Source organism: Natrix helvetica, assembly GCF_964273705.1.
Source record: "Natrix helvetica genome assembly, chromosome: 2".
In the NCBI taxonomy this organism is placed as follows: Eukaryota; Metazoa; Chordata; class Lepidosauria; order Squamata; family Natricidae; genus Natrix; species Natrix helvetica.
Genome location: NC_138552.1, coordinates 200,111,122 through 200,135,053, shown reverse-complemented (window position 1 = coordinate 200,135,053; position 23,932 = coordinate 200,111,122). Strand labels below are relative to the sequence as shown.

The following is a 23,932-nucleotide window of genomic DNA, read 5'->3' as shown; positions in this document are numbered from 1 at the left end:
GCAATTGGCGCACCAGGCGAACCTGGTGGAACACCCCCCTTGCCACGGCTGCCACATGGTCCTCCATTGACAGCCGGGCATCAAGGAGGACGCCCAAATTGCGCGCCCGCTCCACAGGGGACAGTTGTTCGCCCCCTATGGCCAGCGATGGAGTCAGCTGGCTGAACCGAGGTGCCGGTACCCACAGCCACTCTGTCTTGGAGGGGTTGAGTTTGAGTCTGTTGTCCCCCATCCAGACCCCGACGGCTTCCAAACACCGGGACATCACTTCGACAGCCTCGTTGGGGTGGTTTGGGGTTGAAATGTACAGCTGAGTATCATCAGCGTACAGGTGGTACTCAACCCCAAAACCACGGATGATCTCACCCAGCTGCTTCACATATGCGTTGAACAGGAGGGGCGAGAGGACCGACCCCTGTGGCACCCCACAAGTGAGTGGCCTCAGGGACGACCTCTGCCCCCCTGTCAACACACATTGCTTCCGGTCGGAGGGAAGGTCTTATTTTCCGGTTATCTGGGAAGGTCTTATTTTCAGGGAAACAGGGTATATTCAGGAGATCAAAACTTATATCAATATCAATGTTCAATGCCAGAAAAAAAGGCTTACACATCTATGCAGCAAAATTAAAAAAAACCTTACCACGCTTCACCAATTCAGCAAGATAAGTTATCACGTAGAAAAGGGAATCTTCTAGTAAGTGGGCACTGTGGAGAGCCTGAAGAAGGCCTTCGATGCATGGGCTTCCTAGGATTTTCTGTAAATCACACAGAGAAGGTACTCTTTCAGTCTGGCAAACCTCTTTCAAGCTATAAAAATTAGCATCATGAATAAAAAAAAACATGGCAGTTTTATGGCATATATCAGATTCATTCAAAAATCAAATTTACTTCTGCCCCAGTCAACACTGGATTAATTTCAGAGTCAGGTAGAAGGATGCAGGATGGGGGATAGATAATATCATACAAGAGATCCTTATGTCTGCAGTAACCAATTGTGGTTGATTTGCTTTCTTTCTGAAAACATTTGTGGCATAAGTTGCCTCCAAATTCTATTATTAGTTCCAAATACGAGAAGAGATCTCCAATACTTTTAAGCCCATCTTGCATTTGGTACTCATGAACTCCAGAAAGCAGATTTAAGGAAACCTGCAACATTTTATAAAAATAGGTAGAGAGATTAACATAAGAAAGCATGCAGGCAGGTGCACTGTTTGCTAATTTAAACTCTCTTTCCTCCTATATATGTTGTTTAAATAAGAACTATTAAATTGCAAAATGTATTTAGTACTCTGATATTCCGTCATTTTTCACTGTAAAACTAAACCATTTTTAAAGCATCATAAGGATTTTCAAATGGTTTCCCAGAATTGATCAGACCAGTTTAGCTTTAACAATTCTCTACACAATGTGCTCCTCAGGAAATTTAGCATCTGCAAAATCCATTGCTATAGATTTTCCAGTGGTTGCTATAATGTCCATTACAGAAATCCATTCCACAGTGATAGCAGTAGCCAAATTTGAGATCAATACGGGGTGACCGTAATACAGTTCACAGTACACTGTAATTACCATATTTTTCAGAGTATAAGACGCACCTAGCTTTTGGGGACTGCATTCAATGTATAAGACGCACCCAAATTTTCACCCTCTTTTAGGGGGGGGGGAAGGTGTGTATTATACTCCAAAAAATACGGTAGTTCATTCAAACTACAGCAGCAAGAAAAAGAAATAAGCACATTGTCCTTTTAATCTGAATTCTAAATTGACTTCTAGTATCTTTCTACATGCATTTCAAAGTGATGGCTTTGGCATAATGTTCTTAAAGGTACTAGGGCCAATATATGGTGTGGGAGATGGACTATATTTCCTGTATAAATCAATTCTATTAAATGAATGTTAGAGGACCAGATATGGAAACTAGAGGTAAACCTTTTATCAATATCATGCCTTTGGAAAGCAATGTCCAGAGATAACTACAGAGCATTGAACCTATAATCTTTTAGGCAATGTGTAATGACTCCAGATACTTTATTTGATATGAAATCTGGGCTTGTGTATTTATTTATGCTGGCTGCTTCTCTCCCATCTTCATGTGCTTCTTTTGTAAACACTCTAGACTGCGGTCACAAATTATATGACTATCAACATTGTGGAAGGAAAGTTGCATTACATCTGGATGATGCAAACTCTTCCTTACCATACAGGTCTATAGGAAAATGTGGCTCTATGTGTGTCAAATTCTTTCCTCTCGGGATTATTCACAATTATTCTAGAAGCATTTCCAACTATTGTTAGAGATGGCATCTGCAGCTAGGAAGGAAGGAAGAAAGTCCATGAGAGAGAAAACAACATGGGACAATGGGGAAAGGTAGCTGAAGCATTGAGGAACACAAGATGGCAAGCGGTAGTAGTATTCCAAAATAGAATACAAAGGAGAAAGGCAATCTGAATAGCAATAAATAAGTTAATAAGAATAAATCTGGTTTAAGAAATACCTATAGGAAATAGCTTTAGGATTTTATGATAGTGAGGACTCCGTGATAGTGAAACTGAAGTTCTACAGGTAGTCATTGACTTACAACAGTTCATTTAATGACCATTCAAAGTTACAACGGCACTGAAAATAGTGACTTATGACCATTTTCAACACTTATGAGCATCCCCATAGTCATGTGATTTATATTCGTATGCTTGACAACTGGTTCATATTTATAATGGTTGCAGTGTCCCGGGGTCATGTGATCCCCTTTGTCAACTTTCTGATAAGAAAATCAATGGGGAAGTCAGATTCACTTAACAACCGTGTTAACTAACTTAACAACTGCAAGGATTCACTTAACAAATGTGGCAAGAAGAGTCATAAAATGTGGAAAAAGGCACTTAACAAATTGTTCACTTAGCAACATAAATTTTGGGCTCAATTGTGGTCGTAAGTCGAGGACTACCTGTAATGCTACTGCTTTATTGAGCAATAAATAAGGTTTTTGAAGGTAAAATAAATTCCTAGTTTCCTGTTTGCTGTCTGTACTAAAGAAGACAAACCTGTGACAATAACATGCTTGAACAAAAAGGTCTTTATTTGTTATTCTCTCTCTCTCTCTCTCTCTTTCTCTCTCTGTGTATGTATGTATGTATGTATGTATGTATGTATGTATGTATGTATGTGTTTGTATATGTGTGTATATATATATATATATATATATATATGTGTGTGTGTGTGTGTGTGTGTGTGTGTGTGTGTGTGTGTGTGTTGTAATTGTACTGATAAATAAATAAAGGGAGACTAGGATAGATCTATTTCGAGTTAATTAGCTCTCATCAGCTAGCCATACCCTTACTGGGATTAGAACCCAGGCTGTATTTATCTTAGGCAGGAGTCTTAACCACTAAGCCATGGGTTCTCTTCCTTATCAGTTGAGCCAGGGAAATAGGTATGTATTTATGTTACAACCCCTGGTATGACTAAATATGGGAGGAAGGTCACTACTCCCTCTTTCTGTCCTTCGGCTTATCACAAAGACCATGCAGGCAGAAAACCATATTTTTATTTTTACTGTTGCCTTTTTATATTTGTGTTGTAATTGTACTGATAAATAAATAAAGGGAGACTAGGATAGATCTATTTCGAGCTAATTAGCTCTCATCAGCTAGCCATACCCTTACGGTAGCTCGAAATAGATCTATCCTAGTCTCCCTTTATTTATTTATCAGTACAATTACAACAAGATTTTGAAGAGGCAAATTAAAAAAAAAAGTTTTTGGTCTCTGCAGACCTCCCAAAAATGGCCCGGGTTTTTTTTGCGAAAATGGGCCCATTTTTGGTCAAAAAAGGAGCATGGGTAGCCCTTAGGAGGCTTATAGAGTACTCCTGGGAGCTGGCAAAATTGAGCAAAAAATGGCCCATTTTTAGCTCATTTCTGCCCATCCAGGACCACTCTGAAAGCCTCCTAAAGGCTATGCATGGCCATTTTAGTGAAGGGGAGGGGTTTCGGGAGGCAAAAAATGCTGTATTCAGTGTATAAGACGCACCCAGATTTTCAGCCTCTTTTTTGAGGGAAAAAGGTGCATCTTATACTCCGAAAAATATTGTAAACCATGCTGAATATTTGAGTAATAAGGAAAATAGAAGAAAAAGGTTCCATCTCAGTTAGGGAGACGGAACTATAGTAGAAAAATATAGAAAGGTTATGAATAAAAACCCCATTAACTGGACACTCTCCCATCTCCCCAATAAAATTCTATGAATTACAATATCAAAAGGACTAATATATCTCTGAAAAACATAAATTGTGAACACTTCCTGTCATATAGATATAGGAAGCATGCCTGTTGCAATATTTGTCCTATCACAAAATGCTTTTCATCTCATAAGCGATCCAAAGGCCAATGGTATGAAGAAAATATGTACCTGGTTGCCTGAGTGTTGGGATAATATCTGGAGGAGAATGACTGAATTCTGCTGAGTCTCTTTATTGCTAAATGTCAAAAGAGGAAGAAGACGGGACTGGATATGCATAGCAACAGGACTGGTCAGAACAAACTCTGCAACAGAAGAAGAACACTACTTAAGGCTGTCTGTCAATCAACAAAATATGTTCTGCAAAAAGGAATTTGAGGATAAAGCACATCACCAAGTTTAAAAGAGTCAAATTAGTTCATCTCCTAGAAACAGAGAATTCCATGTAATATCAATACACTGGTTAGAATCCTGAGTTCTGTTTCATGAAAAATCAACAGAAAGACAAATCAAACTTGATATAAAAAAGCTAGCCTCTGATCAAAATAATTAAACCATGTTGGCCCTGATCTCACTAAAAGTCCAGGTAGTATTTATGTTAGCATCAGAAGAAAGCTTAAAGCAGTCATGCCCCCTTCTGGCACGGATTGGAACACAGAAAGCTCATTCAAAGCCAAGGAGACACATGACAAATTATTATACAGACCGAGTAACATCTTCAGATGGTATAATAGTCAGAATAACCACATTTACAACCAAATACTGTAGGCATATGACTTTTGTAAATTAAAGTCCATTCCATAAATAATGAAAGCTTAAAATGTGCACATTTACTGTAAAATGTTTAATGTTTATGCTTGCAAACAGGTAGCCCTTGACTTATGAATATAATTGAGCCCAACATTTCTCTTGCTAAATGAAACAGTTGTTAAGTGAGTTTTGCCCATTTTATGACCTATCTTGCCACAGTTGCTAAGCAAATCACTGCAGTCACTAAGTTAGTAACACAGTTGTTAAGTGAATCTGGCTTCCCCCTTGACTTTGTTGGTCAGGAAGCCACAAGAGGGGATCACATGACCCCAGGACACTGCAAGCGTCATAAATACGAGTCAGTTGCCAAGCATCTGAATTATGATCACATGATCATGAGGTTGCTACAAGGGTTGTAAGCGTAAAAAACTGTCATAAATCACTTTTATCAGTGCTGCCATATCTCTGAAAGGTCACTAAACAAACTGCCATAAAGGACTATGTTCTTCTTTCAGCTACAGTAATCAGAAAGGCAATATCTGGATCTGGTTAATAATGTTGAGGAAAAATATTAGCATGCATCAAAGGTGTATGGGAGTGGGAGACAGGAGGTATGATGGGGGCTCAGTGCTTTCAGTACTGTGGCCCCAGTTACACTGGCATGTGACCTTCCTACCAGTGGTGGGTTCCTACTGGTTTGGATCAATTTGGCCGAACCAGTAGTGGTTTGGTGGCCTGTGTCGCTGGAACTGGCAGCGACCCAGGCCTGCCACGCCCCCAAACCGCTTCTCCAGGCGGTGCCATCTTGTTTTTTGCTTCTGCGCATAACAAATTTTATTGTACTGTGCATGCGCAGTACCCAGGAGTGAACCGGCAGTAGTGCCTGCCAGAACCTTCCCCTACCCTCTACCTCATGTATTTGCTAACCACCAATTCAATCCAGCACTGAAATAGGTTCTCCACCTCTGTGCTAGGTTCACTATGTATGTCAAATCTAAATAGGAACCTGGGGAGTGAAGTTTTGCAGAAAATTATTTGCAGTACAAGCACAAAAGTAACACGTTAGGCTTTAAATTGGACTGGTGGTTACCTGAATTTGTACCAAGATGGGAATTTGGACTTGATTTTATGTACAGACTTTAACAGAGTGAATTATACTAATAAACGTGTCAATTATAGAATCCACTTAGAGATCACTGCTTCGTCGATGAAACGAACGGCTCAATTCTTCTGCAAAACTTATCTGTGTGTTTGTGTGCATTTCTCCCACAAATTAAAATCTTGGTGAAAGAGTAATGTTGCCCCTTGTTTGCAATATAAAGCCATTTATTCTTAAATTTTATAATTAAGTACCCTGTAAATCCATTACGCCATCCAATGTAGAAAGTAAAAAAAAAAAAAAAAACCTCTGAAAGATAGAAAGATTAATAGAAAGTTGAAGCAAAGATTTATAAAGGACATTGCTAGCCAGGTGGCAAGAATCCAAGAAAAGCTAAGAGAAATCTGACAGTAGTGTTTCTTTACTAGGACCAAAGTAAATAAAGGCAAGGGCCTTTCTCAAATATTTCATCCACCAGAAATCAAATGCAAGCTCCACTGAATCAGGGGAGGTGGTGGTGTTATCATCAGATAAACATACTAAGCAGAGGCAGTTCTGTGCTGGGGGTTAAGGCACCAGCTTTTGAACCAGGAGACCACGACTTCTAGTTCCACGTGAGGCACAAAGTCAGCTGTGTGATCTTGGGCCAGTTCCTTTCTCTCAGTTCCAGGAAGACAACAGTGACAACTTCTGAAATCTTGCCAAGAAAACTGCAGGGATTTGTCCAGACAGTTGCCAGGAGTCAAGACCTACTTGAAGGCACCAAACAAAGAAACCTATTCTGCTTTTTCCCATGTGTATGCTGTGCTGATCAGAGAACAGATGCTTTGTTCGCATTTCCATGCGTTACAAGACATCTCTTCTAAAAGATTTACAGAACTGTAGTTATAGAAAAAAATCATTTTTTTTCCCAAATTTCTGTCAATGTTATATATTTTTGATGGGCCCGCTGCTTTTTTCCTCACCCACAGGATCAGAGAGGCCGACTCTTTTTTTTTCTTTTTGCTCAAGAATTATCTAATAGTGCATGTGGCTAACTGCTTGTTAGAAAAAGTAGCATTGAAACTAATTTTTGCTTAGTTTAGACGCATATAATTGGGGTAGTTTAGGATGATAAAAGAGTGTGACTTGGCAGCTGTAATCTGTATTAATGACCTTGAGTACTCCAGCTAGAACAATTTGGATTTAAACACACACTGAAGAATAATTGTATTATAAGACCGTAATAACATAGAGTAGCTGCAAGGTCAGGGACAGTTTATCACCAAACATTTCTTGTCAGCTTCTTCTAATTATTGGTATGAAAGTCTAGCCTGATAAAGCATTTTTCCAATTCATCAGTGCTAGAAATGAACGTCATGTACCAAGCCAATCTTACCATTTTGTTATTATAACATAATATTATACGTTTAATATTAAATAGTATGCTACTGGGTTGATTTTTTTTTAACGAATAGAGGACTTCCAAGAAAAATCAGCCTAGATCAGGGGTGTCCAAACTTGGGAACTTTAAGACTTGTGGACTTCAACTCCCAGAATTCCCCAGCCAGCAATTCTGGGAGTTGAAGTCCACAAGTCTTAAAGTTCCCAAGTTTGGATACCCCTGCCCTAGATCATGTAGATGTCCTTATAGTTGGACTTAGAATAAGTGGACTGCTCTTCTCTAAACCTGCCTGCCTGGTCTAGGACTTCATTACTGCAAGTTTTATTAAACCAGAAAAAGCTTCAACACAATAGGTGTGCCTGAAGCCAAAATATAACATTCTTCCTACTTCACAGAGTAAAGAACTAGCTGAGGACATTCTTTCCAAAGGCTAGGCACAGTACAAAATAACATGGGGGGTGGGATGACATTTTTTGTTCTGTAAGATTGGGGTTGGTTGGTTGCTGGCAATTTTTCTTTTACTCCCATATTAGGTCTCTACTTACCATTTGTGGCTAAATTCCTGAGACAAAAACAAGCCTGGTTTGAAATCTAGTTGAAAGAAACAAGCAAATCAGGTGGTGAGAAAAAGCACTCTTGCCTGCAAAAACAATCTAAATGACTGACAGATTGGTGTTTGTTTTATTTAAACACTTTCTTTATCACCAGGATATTCGGATGGAATATGCTTCAAATATGAGAAATGTGAGAGTAAAAAGATTCTCTGTTTGCAACATAACCCAGCTTTGATACTTTAAAACTATACCATCAGTGTTTTACATGAGTGTGAGAGTAGCTTTTGGGTATTGATTAAATTAATACTGTAGCTCATTGCAGTCCATAAAAATTCTGAAATCTCCCCCACAAATCTTCCCAACACTTCCCAAAATACCAAATCATTTGTTTTACCAATGTCAGTCATAAAATCACTGTCCATGTCTTATGGCCTCACAGGAAGGCTGCAAAGACAAAGTATAATCCCCGCACCAAAAAAGTTACTGCTAGCATTTGTATCAGAGGAGGTATTCAGCTGGTTCTGACCAGTTCTGGAGAACCGGTAGCGGAAATTTTGAATAGTTCGGAGAACTGGTAAATACCACCTCTGGGTGACCCCGCCCCCATCTATTCTTTGCCTCCCAAATCCCAGATGTTCAGGAGGGAATGGGGATTTTGCAGTATCCTTCTCCTGCCACGCCCATTACGCCATGCCCACCAAACCATGCCATGCCCACCAAGCCACACCCACAGAACCGGTAGTAAAATAAATTGAATCCCACCATTGAATTGTATCCATATACAAATGGATACAGCATAATCGTTATCCAACAATCCCAAGTTTTATCTTGTCCACATCTGAAGACAAGAGAGAAAGCAGAGTCTGCAGAAGAAACCTGTCACCAACGTGAAGCATAGCTTTGTGGTGCTGTGAATTTGTAGCCACATTGCTGAGAGCAGCACAACTGTAGTACTGTAAGGACAGAATGCAACATTGGTATAGATGCAGTAAAGAGACAAGAGTTCTTTACTACAATGGTCTACAATGGGTCGGAAAAATAAAGATCATGTTGTCTGGTCTACCTCTAAATAACGTGTAGTAACTTAGTAACTTTTGATTCATCACAAAAGCAATGAAAAATATATAAGGAGTTTGAGATGGAGACACTTTATGGCTTAACGTTCTAAAACTGTATTAAGAACCCATCACACACCTATCAAGGACCATATAAGGTTCACGTTAAGAGTTCAGGATCCTATCCAAAGCTCTGGGGTGTCAAATGAGAACTCTGTAAGCAGTGAATTCAAATGGAATTGCTCAGTTCTTGAGCAAATATATGACTGCAGTAGATGTGAAGATTCTAATACCAGAGCTTAGGCTTGAGAGAAAAGACCATATGCTAATATAATACTTAAAATCAGTTTTCAATAGATTTTTATGGAATGCATGCCATGTGGAGAAATATATTCTTTTGCCACTTTGCAGAAAACAAGAAAAAATACAGAAAAGCACAGTGAACTAAAAAAAGATAATGGCTCCCAAAGCTTCAGCAATATCAGCCGGGGCCAATTCCATATGAAAGCTTCCTTCCTATGTTTCTGGTTGGGCACTGTAACATCTTTCTGAAAAAAGAAAAGTGACTACTGAATGGACTGTCCTGATCTTACATAAATTGTGGGTTAAGTGTGAAGATTAGCTGATAAACTGAAATTCATATATCTGTTCTGTGAGGCTTAGAAGCGTGGAAATTATTGTCTGCTTCAATTACTTCTACTTTCCACCTGAAGACCCTTCATGTTCTCCCAAATGGATTCCTGTTAGTGTTAGTCTTAATCACAATACAGTAAATACATTTTTTAAACTTGATTATGTATAAAAAGGAAGATTGTACAAAGAATGGTTGGGAGATCTTCCTCAGGCATTTGTTTACAACAATGCAGCAATGTTTGGAAGGGGGTGGAATACTTTCTACTCCCATGTTACCTCACAGTTATAAGCACAGATTTGCAGTGGATGAGGGCAAAATGTTCAAACCCATTTTTCTATATGGTAAAAAAAAAAAAGATTTAAAACATCTATTTTGCCCATAAAAAACACCCCACACACACCCTGCCCACAGCCAGAAAATATTTTGAAAGGGAAGGAGGAGCACATCACTTTTTTCCCCAGCATATAATTCTCCCTTACCACAATATTGATGGAAATAAAATCAAATATTGGTTCAAAAGTTAAAACTTAAGTTGAGCAATGGCCATCCGTGATTATGCCAGACAAAAAGCCAAGAACAAAAAGTAGTGCTAGAATTGTTCCAAAGTACATTTTTTCAAACCTCTGAACAAAGGCAACAAAGCAAAGAAGACCACATTTGCTTAAGCTGCTGTGACGTCTCTCACAATTTCTTTCAAAATATGAACAACTGGCTCTCAGATCTAATAGTTCTTATCTTTCCCGTGGAAAACTTACTCATTCATAAAACTTTATTTTAAATGTTGGTTACCATCTGTAAGGTTTCAGACAGTTTTGTCTTTTTTGTTGGGTCTTTTCAACTCAGTTGAGAATTCAGGTTCTGTCAGGGCAATTTTCAATTCAACAATGCATCATGGTTCCAGAATCATCAGACTAATAATGTTCAGTGTCAAAGGTTTCACTGAATGGATGGATACAAATTTTACCTGAACGTCTATGTCAGGAGACTCTAATAAACCCTTTGGATCCCTTCTGTAAAGGAACAGATTAACACTCAAATGGCAACTGTAATCAGTTACTTGGATCTTATCACTGCTACCTAAGTATATACCATACTTAAAAACTAAAGAAATTGTATTTTCGCAAAAACATACCTGCAAGAAAACCAGTTTATTTTATTGCTATTGTGTGCATGAACAATAAAATTGCTGGGTAATTACTTTGTTAGCAAAGGCTGCAAATAAAAGAATATGGCCATCTTATTCTGCATGACAACAAAATCCGGATTGCATATACTAGAAAAATGTGTCCTGATGAGGTAGCATTTATATGAGATTTGGACTCATCTAGTTATTAAAAAGAGGCTGGAAATGATTGTACTATATATAATGCTATTTTTCTTAAAATTCAAAATGGCAATGCAATGTTATTAATTCAATACATCCACAAAACAATAGTGTGTTCATAAAAATCTCCCCCGATCCCACAAACAGAATACAGCTTTAATAGTCAGCAACCAGCTTCACAAATTCACTCTTTGCTGCATAGATTTTCTGCATTTCCTAAATTAAGTAGGCCCTAGTGTTTAACTTAGGGACGTAGTGGCTCAGTGACTAAGACCCTGAGCTTGTCGATCAGAAAGGTCGGCAATTTGAATCCCTAGCACCATGTAATGGAGTGAGCTCCCGTTACTTGTCCCAGCTTCTGCTAACCTAGCAGTTCGAAAGCATGTAAAAATGCAAGTAGAAAAGTAGGGACCACCTTTGGAAGGTAACAGCGTTCCGTGCGCCTTCGGCATTTAGTCATGCCAGCCACATGACCACGGAGATGTCTTCGGACGGCGCTGGCTCTTCTGCTTTGAAATGGACATGAGCACCGCTACCTAGAGTCGGGAAAAACTAGGACATATGTGCAAGGGGAACCTTTACCTTTACCTTATGTTTAACTTAAACTCTATTCTCTAAAAATTATTGAAATACAAATGTTACCAGAAAGTCCTCAATGGAACCTATCTCTAATTCTCTTTTTCTAACTATTCTTCCATTTGACATAGTGAAAAAAAAATCACAGCTGCCACGTTACCTGATCGTGTGTGGTTGAAAATAGCTTGAACAGTTGTTGAACACCAATATTGTGCGATTTAGAAAAGGAAAGTAAGGGTATAGTTCCTCCGGCTGCTGCAATTGCATTCCGACAAGCCTCTAAAGGAAGCAACAGAGAAAAAGACATATTAAGTGTTCTGACCTAGGCTTTCCAAGAGCATGCAGCAAACTCCTTGTCCCAACAAAAAACCCTTTTATTAATTTACTGTGAATTCTGCTCATTCACATCCAACAAAGTCTTTCAAGGGAGGATTTACAGTCACAGACCTTATCTGGCTTGGACAACTGTCAGGCCGACATCTGCAAAACTTGGCAAGGAGTCTCGGAGAGTCACGAAACAATTAAGGGAACTAATTGTCTCCTGCAAACTCCACTCCCCTTTCACTCCTCTTTTATTTCCTCTGGGAGAGCCATTTATCCTCCACCTGTGGCCTTACTCCCAAATCGACCCCTATTCTTTAGCTCTTCCCTTCATCTGGCAACTCTGCACATGTGCACACTGGGAACAGGCTCCAGCTGTTTGTCTGCCTCACTGATGTCTGACTCTGAAGGTAGCTGATAACTGGCATATGGCTCTGCCCCCCCCCCTGCTTCCGACACAGAGCCCTCATCAGAGCCTTCCTCAGACTTCAGGACTGGCCCATGTTCCTCCCAAACCTCCCCACTGTCTGAATCTGCTGCCAGCTCTGCTTACTGCTGGCAGGCCACAACATTAAGGGAGGCTTGGCTGTGTTGAGCTTGGAAGCAATCATTCAAGATTAGAGACTGAACATTGGGCCTAATCTTCAACTCTCAAGCTATGGTTTTGTGTGCTATGAATATAATTATAAGCTTGCAATGAGAACTATTGCTATAAGTTGCCTTAGAATAATAACTGCCCAAAAATTTTAGTCAAGCAAAACATATTAAATGTGTATCCTGAAGTGCCACACTGGAGGAGAACAGTTGAAGAGCCCTCTGGAACAGGGTATGGCAACAGAACGAGAAAACAGCAAGGAGAAGACAGTTTGGCTGCCTGGTTGAAAGCTCCTTTCAAACACCAGTTAACCGAAAATGAAATAAAGAATCAGGCTAACTTGGGTTTGAGTACCGAAGCCTTGAAAGCTAAAAGATGTTTTGAGGCTGCTATCTTCTTTATTTTGATACGCTGAAGACACTAGCCATGTGACACGGTGACATTTCTTTGGGCAGTGATTATGCAGAACAGATTCTAGGGCAACTGTTGTAATAAAATGGATGGGAATTTATTGCACTGCCTATCTGGGAGGCAGAAAGAACACTCCAAAGAATCTTGAGGGGCCCATGGCTACCTCATCATAATGGCCACCTGTTGCCCTCTTTTGAAGCTCTCTATAGATCTTGCTCTGCGGTCCAAGACGAACTAAAGATAAACGAAGCAAATAACATTCCTATCCATATAGTACAAATGTACACATCTACATAATTCAACAGTTCTTCAAACAAATTGAGGTGGGGGGTGTAAGTGTGGAAAAAGAAAAGTATTCATAGCTGTAATCAGTGCAGAATAATAATTATGGTGTTGAGCTTGGGCTAGAGAGAGCTAATTTTGATCCTTCACTCAATCACTATACTGGGGGGGCTTTGTGGCAGTCACTTTTTTCAGCCCATCTTCTCTTTTATAGAGTTGTTTTTGTAGGATAAAACTAGGGGAGACTCAAATGGATGTAGATTAGCGCTCAAAAAGTACAGGAAATTACTGCAGGAAATGGAATTGTTGCTGACCTTAACCGTTACCGTAAGCCTGACCTTTGGGAACCCTGCTCACCTGAGTCAGCCAGCATCATTAAGCAGGCACAGGAATTACCCTGGACGGTAATATCATCCGATTCAAGTAGCTCTAGGATTGGCTTAAGTAAATCCATTTCTATGACATGCTCCTTGGTTACTGTTTGTAAACAAAGATAGTAGTAAATAATCTTAAACATTATTATAAATTCAATGCTAAATATATTTAATAGTAAATAACCTTAAATACAAAGTTTAGTATTTAAGTAATACTGAAGATAGCAAAAAGCTACTGTCATTTTTACTCAGTTGTAGAGAAATGTGTTCCATTTGACTAGGAAGTAAAATCCACTTTCAGAAATAAATAATTTCATTGGTGCAAGAATCTAACAAATTTATTATCAGATACAAACTTCAGGTGCAAAAAAACTGAGTGCCAGGGACTATATGTGCATTTGTCAATCTTGAGTTTTACGGTCCCCAAATCGTAAGCAACTGTGATGAAAGTATAATTTTAATAGGACAAGGTAAATTATTCAACATGATTGGAAGTTTTACTATATTCATTTTAATGTTATGTAAATGAAATGAAATAAAATCAATTTCTAAATATGTATATTTTAATCCAGTCCATAATCAGATTGGATTTTGCACTACTGAAGCATTTCCCTCTCCAAATGAATCCGCAGGGCAGTTCAAAAACCAACTTGTAGAACTCACATTCTAATCAAGTGTTGTATTCAACTTTCTCAGAAAGAGATTTCTTGGTTATCCACCCACCATTTCCTTCTAATAAAAAACCGAGCAGGGATAAGGATGAAATCTGCTGAACCTCCAAATCATTAGACTTCAGCAAAGCACAATATGCTTCCAAATGCTCTTGGGACAGATGGATGTTTACTGCTAAAATGAGAAGAAATATTTGAACATTCAGAACACCAATCGTTTTGTCTTGGAACTGTGGATGTTCAAGCACAAAAGCAGTCGTAACTAGGAGATATCTTAGTCCGCTTTCAGAAGATGCCTTCCACCAACCTATCCTATGTAAACCCTCCGGATTTATAAACAGTGCTGATAGCAATGCATTCTACCACACACCAGAACTTCATATACATAAAATTATCATGTAGCAGCTTCTACAATTGGAAGGAAAGTGGTGGGTTGCAAATATTCTTACTACTGGTTCGCCGCGCTCCTGTGCGCGGGTGGGGCCTCCCACCACCACTACTACTGGTTCAGCTGAACCAGGCGAAATCGGGAGCAACCCACCACTGCCTCACAGTATATTGGATTATCATATCATGTTTCCATAAGAGCAAGTTGCTAAAATCAAGACAGAAAATACTTCTAGGATCCCTTGAGCTTCCATGCTATTTGGCAAACTGGTTGTTGGAAGAAATCATTAGGACAGAGAACTGGCTGTTAAATTACTTGAATCCCACCACTGATTCAGTGTATAAATCAAAGAAACAACCAGCCAAAGGGTGTCCTCCATTAAACATCTGATTCTATGGTGAAAAGTATAGTACTCTCTGTTGTAACAGAATTAAGAGCAATGTGACTCCATCCTCACAGGCTGAGAATGCATGTATGCACTTTTCAACTGTAATCTTAACTTCCACCTGAAAGTGAAGGATTTAATGTTACCAAAAAGCCCCTCTCTGAAAGTTTAAGTCCTATTTAACTATATGTTTGCTACCCTAGTAAACAGCTGCTGATTAGCAACTGAACTTATTATGTCCCAAGATATAACACTCCACATCAGTGATACATTTTTCTCTCTCCAAATGAATCTTCAAGGCAGCTCAACAACCAATTTGTCATTCCTTAAGAGCAGAGATGAGACGAACCCACATTCAAGTTCGTGAAAGGAAGGTGGGATTTAATCTGAGAATTAAATTAAGTACACCTATAGAAAAATGATAAGAGTTAAATTGGATTAGTATATCAACTTTATATATGAATGTTTTCCTCTTTTTATACACCAAACTTCCCGAACTTCCCTGTGAGCCAAGGGCTCCCCCTTCCTCGATACTTCTTAATATGCAAGCCAAAGAAAATACTTTAAGCATTTGGTTGATGGTTGTCTGCTAAAACAAAGCAAAGCCTGTAATTGTGGAGTCTGTCCGGCAAGAACAAAGAATGCTTATTCACAGGGAATATGCACTTGCAAAGCTTGTGACAAGCTGATAAAAGTAATAAAGAGTTAGACATTTTGCATAGCTCAGCTAGAAATTAGGAATTCGGATGGACTGGAGCAAATAGAATCTGTATTAGATAACTCCTGGAACATTCATTAGCCAAGTCTTAGGAATAGGGACACCTAGAGGCCAATAGGACAATTGTTAGATCATTACTAAAATGTTTATTAGATGATTTGTTTTATATATCCTGCCTTATCCTGTCTTCTGCTTTAATGAAATTGTATGAAGCTTTCTTAATCCTTTGTTCTGGATCCTGGCATTTTGCTGGTTGGGACTCCTTTTGCTGAAGTGCTTCAATAAAAGGAAGCAAAACCTTGTGTCTGGTGTTCTTCATTCGCTTCGGCACCAGGCTCAGACCCGAATTGGGGACAACATGGTCAGGTGATATAAAGGCTTCAGTCAGTCAGGACTGTCTCCTCTTCTGGCTTATTTTCTTCAACTCTCTAGTTTCTACAAAACGAGACTACTATCTGTTGGATTGCTATTCTCTGCTGTAATTTTCACTTTGACTAAAATCTTTTGTATTTGCACTGATGCCACATTCCATCTTGCTTTGACTTACCTTACACCTGTATTATCTTACTATATCCACCATAACTCTCCTTACTTAGCACACACTTGAACCCCTGTGAATCCTAATATTCCATATAATTGTGCGTGTATGAAATTCTAATGTTAAATTAGTCTATGTTTTAAGTTTAAAAAAAAAACCCTGTTCATCCAGGTTCAGCTAGAGGGGAAGTGCTTTGCTTTCCTACTTATTACTATCAATTGCTTACTTACAGTCTTGGCTTATGTGTAGGTAATAGAGGGCAGCAAGCATTTGCAAGCCGGGATGATCAGAAAATGCCAAGGTCTTCAAGGCCTCTAAAGAGATCTTGCCAAGTGATGACATTTCAAAACCTTAGAGAAAAATATAAAAACAGATTCTAAATTGTGTCAGAAGTAGTGAAAGTACTGAAGAATTCATGGAACTGAAAGAAGTAGATAAAGGGGAAAAACTCTTTTATATGAAAATATTCTTTGTGCATGCTTTGAAAACATAGTGGATAAAACTAAATAAGCAATTGAAAAGATGCTCATCTTGTTCTTCATTCTTTAAAAAAAATGCTTTAGCATCCTTTCCTTCCCTTAGTTACCTTTCATTCTTGGTATAATTTCCCTCCATCTTCTTAGTTTAATTTCCCTCCATTTTCTGTCTTTACTGATTTTGGGTTCAGACTCTCTTTACTGAGGGAATTTACAATCTGATCCAAATGAATTTAGATTTACAATAACTAAGATTTCATTCCTCCAGGAGTCATCATAATCCCACTAACAAAATCATGTAAATTGACAAATCTATTCTGTTGAAATTGATTGTGAATTTGTGATGCTACATATGGGAATCATACAGCCAAAAGGGGAAGCAAGTACATGCTTATGGCTATGGAGATTCTCAGTCATCCAGGTTAAGGTTGTCCCAAAGGTGCTTTTTCAAAAGGAAACTAGACTTTTGGAGGAAAAAACCAAAGTCCAGTTGCCTTTTGACAAAGCATCTTTGGGATAGGTACACGCTTAAGAACAACCCAGCACGGGAGATAATGGGAAAAATAATCTAGAAGGCAGGAGAGTTATTTAAATAATTCAGTGAGGATTTTATGTGTTTAGAAACATATAAGTATAAAATGATGAGTGACTGCAGGGAAAGTTAATGATGGATTTCAACCCTATATATATATGGCTAGCTGATGAGAGCTAAATAGCTTGAAATGGATCTATACTAGTCTCCCTTTATTTATTTATCAGCACAAACACAACACAAATATTAAAAAAGGCAACATTAAAAATAAAAATATGGGTTTCTGTCTGGATGGTTTTCTGTGATGAGCCGAATGACAGAAAGAGGGAGTAGTGAGCTCCCTCCCATATTTGGGCATACCAGGGGTTGTAACACAAATACATACCTATTTCCCTGGCTTAGCTGATAAAGGAGGAGAGTCCGTGGCTTAGTGGCAATTACATCGGCCTAATATGCAATACAGCCCTGGTTCGAATCCCAGTAAGGGTATGGCTAGCTGATGAGAGCTAAATAGCTTGAAATGGATCTATACTAGTCTCCCTTTATTTATCAGCACAAACATTATATATATATATATATATATATATATATATATATATATATATATATATATATATATATATATATATATATATATATATATATATATATATATATATATATATATATATAAAGTTTCCTATAAATTACTTTGAACTTAATTTACATAGAAAAGGTAAATATAAAAGGATAAAATTTGTCATTATGTATCTTTTTATTTTAAAAAAAAACCATGAGTTTTCTAGGTATGTATAAAAATTCTTTATGTCCCTCTGTGTCTGTCTCCATAATTCATTTGCTACTAAAATTTCAAATATGCCAGATCCTAACAAGATTTTCCTCTTTTTAGTAATGAGTGTGAAGAATGTGGTAATGAAATTGGAAAAGTAAACATTCTTTTTCTGTACATCTGAGCAGATGATTATCTCAAGGTGAAGATTTGTTCTAAGAAAATAGTGCTTGGTAAGCTATGGTTGATTTTGCCCTTCTTATTGTACAGCAGCTATTATGTGCCATCATGGTGCACCACTGAACCCAGAGGCATCATGGTTCTTGCCCTGCCATGGAATGAGAATGCGTGAATTAAAATGTAAAAGTGCGTTGTGGCAGCCAAAATTAAGGTAATTGACATGTAAACAAAACTGCACATTTAAAAGCAGGGATTTAGTCAATAAATCTAGAATTGAGAATCAACTGCCCAATAATTGTTTTGGGTACTTTAAATTTAGGCTTTTTCTTTGTTCCACCATTAGTCACAAAAACAAAACAACCAGGAACATAAATAACAGGACTCTCTGATCTTATAGTACTTTAAAGCAAAGCAGCAGAGCTCTAACAAACAATTCAACAGAGTTGGCTGACACACTTTCAAAGCAGAAATGTCTCACCTTTTTCAATGTGTTGCAGAAACCCTTGGGCAGTTTCCTCTTCATAGCCACGAAGAACAAGTTTGTAGAGCTGCCTCATTTCAACATTGTTTCATTTTAGGCAAGGGCAATCAGCGATCTGAGCCAAACACTCTCTAATGTCAAGCAACAAACCTGAGAACAGTGTTTTCACTGAGGGAGACAGCAAAGTTGTAAAGCAATTGAACACACTTGGTACACAGCTGACCCATTTTTATTTTCCTTATCCAACCAAAAACCTTGAGAGCAAAAAGGAAGGGAGCGATTATAGTTTCTTTTATTGCTCATATATTCCTTGTACTGGAAATTTTAGATCTAGATATGATGTGGATGAGTTATTTAAAAGTTCAAATTGTTCTCTGAGTGCAGACAGAAAATCTAACTCTACATCTAACCCAGTGACGTGCGGTCAGTAGAGGCAAGGGAGGCAGGGCCTCACCTCTCTTCATGGAATAATAGTATATAATATTATATACTATATATATATAATATTATATACATCCGTCCGGCCGCGCCTGGGAGGTGCGGAGGCAGAAATGTTGTCGGCGCCTCCGGATGACGAACCAGTCGCTTGCTTTCGTCATCGGGAGGCCGACAACATTTCTGCCTCCGCATCTCCTGGGCGCGGATGGACGAAGGTAGCCAGAATGGCGCCGAAGCAGTCCGGCGAGCGAGCGAGCGAGCGAGCGAGGCAGCGAGCGAGGCAGCGAGATCTTCGGTCACTCGTCCACCGGACTGCCTCGGCGCCATTCTGGCTACCTTCGTCCATCCACACCCGGGAGATGCGGAGGCAGAAATGTTATCGGCCTCCCGATGACAAAAGCAAGCGACTGGTTCGTCATCTGGAGGCGCCGACAACATTTCTGCCTCCGCGTCTCCCGGGCGCGGATGGACGAAGGTAGCCAGAATGGCGCCGAAGCAGTCCGGCGAGCGGGCGAGCGAGGCAGCGAGCGAGGCAGCGAGATCTTCGGTCACTCGTCCACCGGACTGCTTCGGCGCCATTCTGGCTACCTTCGTCCATCCGCGCCCGGGAGATGCGGAGGCAGAAATGTTATCGGCCTCCCGATGAGGAAAGCAAGCGACTGGTTCGTCATCTGGAGGCGCCGACAACATTTCTGCCTCCGCATCTCCCGGGCGCGGATGGACGAAGGTAGCCAGAATGGCGCCGAAGCAGTCCGGCGAGCGAGCGAGCGACGCAGTCTGATCTTTGGTCGCTTCCAGAGCCGGAGCGGGATGGAGCAGCCACCGCCTTGGAAGTGAGTCGCGCGGACGGAGCTTTGGGGCTGAGGAGAGAGGCAGGGACGGAGGGAGTGGGGGGAGAGGAGCCGCCCCCCTCACCCCCCAGGCAATGGGGAAAGCTTTCCCGAAATGGGGGGGTGTCGCGGGAAATAAAAAGGGCCCGCGCTGGGGGGGGGACGAAGGAGGCTTTGGCGTGCCTTAGAGGCGGGCGGGCAAGCAACGAAAGGAGCAGCGAGGGCGGGCGGTGGCGGCAGGCGGCAAGGCTTGAGCGGGGTGAAAGGGACTGGTGCCGGTGGAGGAAGCAATGCTACGCCGCGGTCCCCTTAATGTTCACTCAGGAAGGCGGAGAATGAGACCACGTGGTCTGCACACGTGGTCCCATTCCCCGCCTTCCTGATGACGTCACCAGCCTCCCCAGCCATAACCCTCACCGCACGTCACTGATCTAACCACTCCAAATTAAGCCTTTCCCTCTATTTTTGACAGGAGAACAATAAATAATTAAACAAAAAGTGAAGCATTCAGAATCACCCTTTGTTCTGACTCAAAACAAAAGGTATTAAAACAAAGCACCACAGTCCTAGAAAGCTAGCAACAACCCCCAGGATAACAAAAAAAGGTGATGCTTATATAGAATGACATCACAGGTGAGAGCAACAAATATATTGATCAGCCCCCACCTCCTTAATTGATCAGCCAATCAGTGGAGAAGAAAACAAAAAGTTAAACAGGTTGTTCCAGTTTCTTCCAGACAACGCAACAGTGCCCTTTGACTGGCACAAGCCCAGAACGGCCCTCAATAACTCGTGTCTGCAAAAACAGAAAGATACTTATACACCTTTTGTAATTTTCTGTTCTACCTTTCTCATTCAAACACCAAGAATGAAGTTAGTAAAAATGAACATAAGAAACAAATACACCTAATATTTAGGCCCAGATTCTAGCTAGAAGTATTCGTAAGCAGGATCGTTGTAGAGAAAATAGGCAGAGGAAGTTGTGTTGGATATGTTTTCCACTTTGAGTTATTTGTAAAAATAATAAAGGTGGATATAAATACATAAATACAAAATATATACATATATACATATATACATATATACATATATACATACATACATACATACATACATACATACATACATACATACATATATATATATATATATATATATATATATATATATATAAGCTTCTTCCTGCTTATTGGACTGAACAAAAAAGATTAATAGTACAGTAACTTTAGTAGTGAATGTATGATATAAATTAAAATTTGATGTAACTTGCTTTCTTTCTCATTATAAAGTTGTTATGAAATTTGTGTTATGCAACTACAATGTGTAAGCACAGTAACTAATTGATAATTACCATACGGTTTAAAAATAATAAAGTATCAAAGTGGCAAAGAATGGATATGAAGAAGCTATGCATTTGCTATTTATTCTCAGCAGTTTCCACGCCACCTGGAGGAAGCTGATTATCTAGACCCGCGCCAGTCCGGCTTCCGACCCGGTCACAGCACGGAGACAGCCTTGGTCGCGTTGGTGGATGATCTCTGGAGGGCAAAGGATGGGGGTTGTTCCTCCATCCTTGTCCTATTAGACCTCTCGGCGGCCTTCGATACCATCGACCATGGTATCCTATTGCGCCGTCTGGAGGGGTTGAGGGTCGGGGGCACCGTATTACGATGGTTCCGCTCCTACCTCTCTGGCCGGACGCAATGTGTGTTGGCAGGAGAGGAGAGGTTGACCGCGAGGCCCCTTATCTGTGGGGTCCCACAGGGGTCGATCCTCTCGCCTCTCCTGTTCAACATATATATGAAGCCGCTGGGCGAGATCATCCATGGTTTTGGGGTGGGATACCATCTGTACGCTGATGACACTCAGCTGTACATTTCCACCCCAAACCACCCCAACGAGGCTGTTGAAGTGATGTCCCGGTGTCTGGAAGCCGTACGGGTCTGGATGGATGACAACAGGCTCAGGCTCAACCCCTCCAAGACAGAGTAGCTGTGGCTTCTGGCTTCCCGGTTCAACCAGCATATGCCATCGCTGGCCATCGGGGACGATCAATTAGCCCCGGTGGAAGGGGCGCGCAATTTGGGCATCCTCCTTGATGCCCGGCTGTCTATGGAAGATCACGTGGCAGCCGTGGCGAGGGGGGCGTTCCACCAGGTTCGCCTGGTGCGCCAATTGCGGCCCCTTTTGGACCGGGAGGCCTTGCGCACAGTCACTCACGCGCTGGTGACGTCTCGCCTGGACTACTGTAACGCTCTCTACATGGGGCTCCCCTTGAGGTGCACCCAGAGACTGCAGTTGGTCCAGAATGCAGCCGCGCGGGTAATTATGGGGAGATCGAGGTTCTCCCATATAACACCCATCCTGCGCGAGCTGCACTGGCTTCCTGTGGCCTACCGGGTGCGCTTCAAGGTGCTGGTTACCACCTTCAAAGCGCTCCATGGCACAGGGCCTAGTTACCTGCGGGATCGCGTCCTGCCCCATACATCCCTGCGACCCGTCCGCTCACACAGAGAGGGACTACTCCGGGTGCCGTCCTCCAGAGAGTGCCAGAGGGCGGCGCCCAGGAGTAGGGCCTTCTCTGTAGTGGGCCCCACCCTTTGGAATGACCTCCCCCCAGACATCAGGGCAACAACCGACCTTCGCTCCTTCCGTATGAAGCTGAAAACCTACCTGTTTCGACTAGCTGACCTGGCATAATACTACAACCTCTCCAGCCCAGGGCATTTTTAATTGGTAATTTTAGTTTTAAGGGTTAATTTCACTGGGGTTTTAACTTTTTTAGGTATTGTAACTTATTTATTTATTTTTACCTCCTCTGTACGCTATATAATACTTTTGTACGTCGCCCCGAGTCCCTGTGGGGAGAGGGGGCGACTAATAAGTTCAAGTAATAAATAAATAAATAAATAAATATTCTTCTTATGATACCCTTGCATATCCTTATATTTTACTTTCCCCAGTTCCTCCATATTTGCTTTCACTTTACTCTCCTTGTAGCTCTATCCTCATTTCCATTTACTTCAGTGAACTAAGCACCATTCTCATCTACCTCCAAGTAAACATATTGGCTATATTAATATAACACACTGAACTGCAGATTTCATTCTTTTTTTGACCAAACATATCAGGCAATTTCAGCCCTTTTACTAATTTATGATTCAACCTGTCAACTAAACCTAGAAAATTTGGTTGAATCTATTATTATTAATGTTCTGAATGTCTATTGTGCAAATTCAGTCATATAGGATTGCTCTGTTAAAAATTATTTTTAATCTCAATCTGGCCACGTTTAGCCCTCCTACCTCTTTCCACCAGCAGAAAAACAAATTAACTCAGGGACACAGGCGAGAATCATACTAATGTCCTCCCTAATAACTAAGATTTTAAGAGCCAGTGGTTAAGGCAAGAGGGAAGAAACTGGAAGAATGTGAGCTCTAGTCTCACTTTAGGCAGAAAGCCAGCTGTGACTTTGGGCCATTCATTCTCTGTCTCAGCCTGGGAAAGAAGCAATGGAAAACCACTTCCAAAAAATATTGCCAAGAAAATTGCAAAAACTTGTCCAGATAGTTGCTAGGAATCAACATTGAATTAAATATCTCTCCCCCACCCACCCCCAAACCTCAACTAGTATTAAGAAAAAAATGTTTCTATGTACAAAAGATAATGATCATGTTGAATATCCATTTATAGGATATGTTCTCTATTAATTTGTCATATAAGTCAAGTTTGAGTCTTGATAGGTAGGGTAATATAGCTTTGTTGTGTTGGGAGAAATGTCCTTCTGGGTTCAGTTCCAAGTGGGGGAAAAACACTGGACACATGGAAGCTTCTTGGAAAGATGGTTTAATGGTGAACAGGATCACATGGCTTGAGCTCCTGAACAGAAAAGGGGGATCACATGCTTCCAGATGTTGGGTGAAGAAGAAA

The 23,932-nt window shown here is 40.4% G+C and overlaps 1 pseudogene across 1 annotated transcript in view; it reads right to left on the bottom strand.

Moving 5' to 3' along the window:
- Positions 1–19,139, bottom strand: part of LOC309387429 — a 28,348-nt pseudogene extending 9,209 nt beyond the window's left edge. Inside the window, exons 1-10 of the transcript XR_014176854.1 lie at positions 18,732–19,139; positions 16,527–16,646; positions 14,320–14,442; positions 13,580–13,699; positions 11,760–11,892; positions 8,852–9,029; positions 8,016–8,061; positions 4,409–4,542; positions 2,198–2,310; positions 641–807 (exon numbers count right to left, since the gene is read on the bottom strand). The product of XR_014176854.1 is annotated as an uncharacterized misc_RNA (transcript). The remainder of the gene's footprint in view (positions 1–640; positions 808–2,197; positions 2,311–4,408; positions 4,543–8,015; positions 8,062–8,851; positions 9,030–11,759; positions 11,893–13,579; positions 13,700–14,319; positions 14,443–16,526; positions 16,647–18,731) is intronic.
- Positions 19,140–23,932: the final 4,793 nt, after the last annotated feature.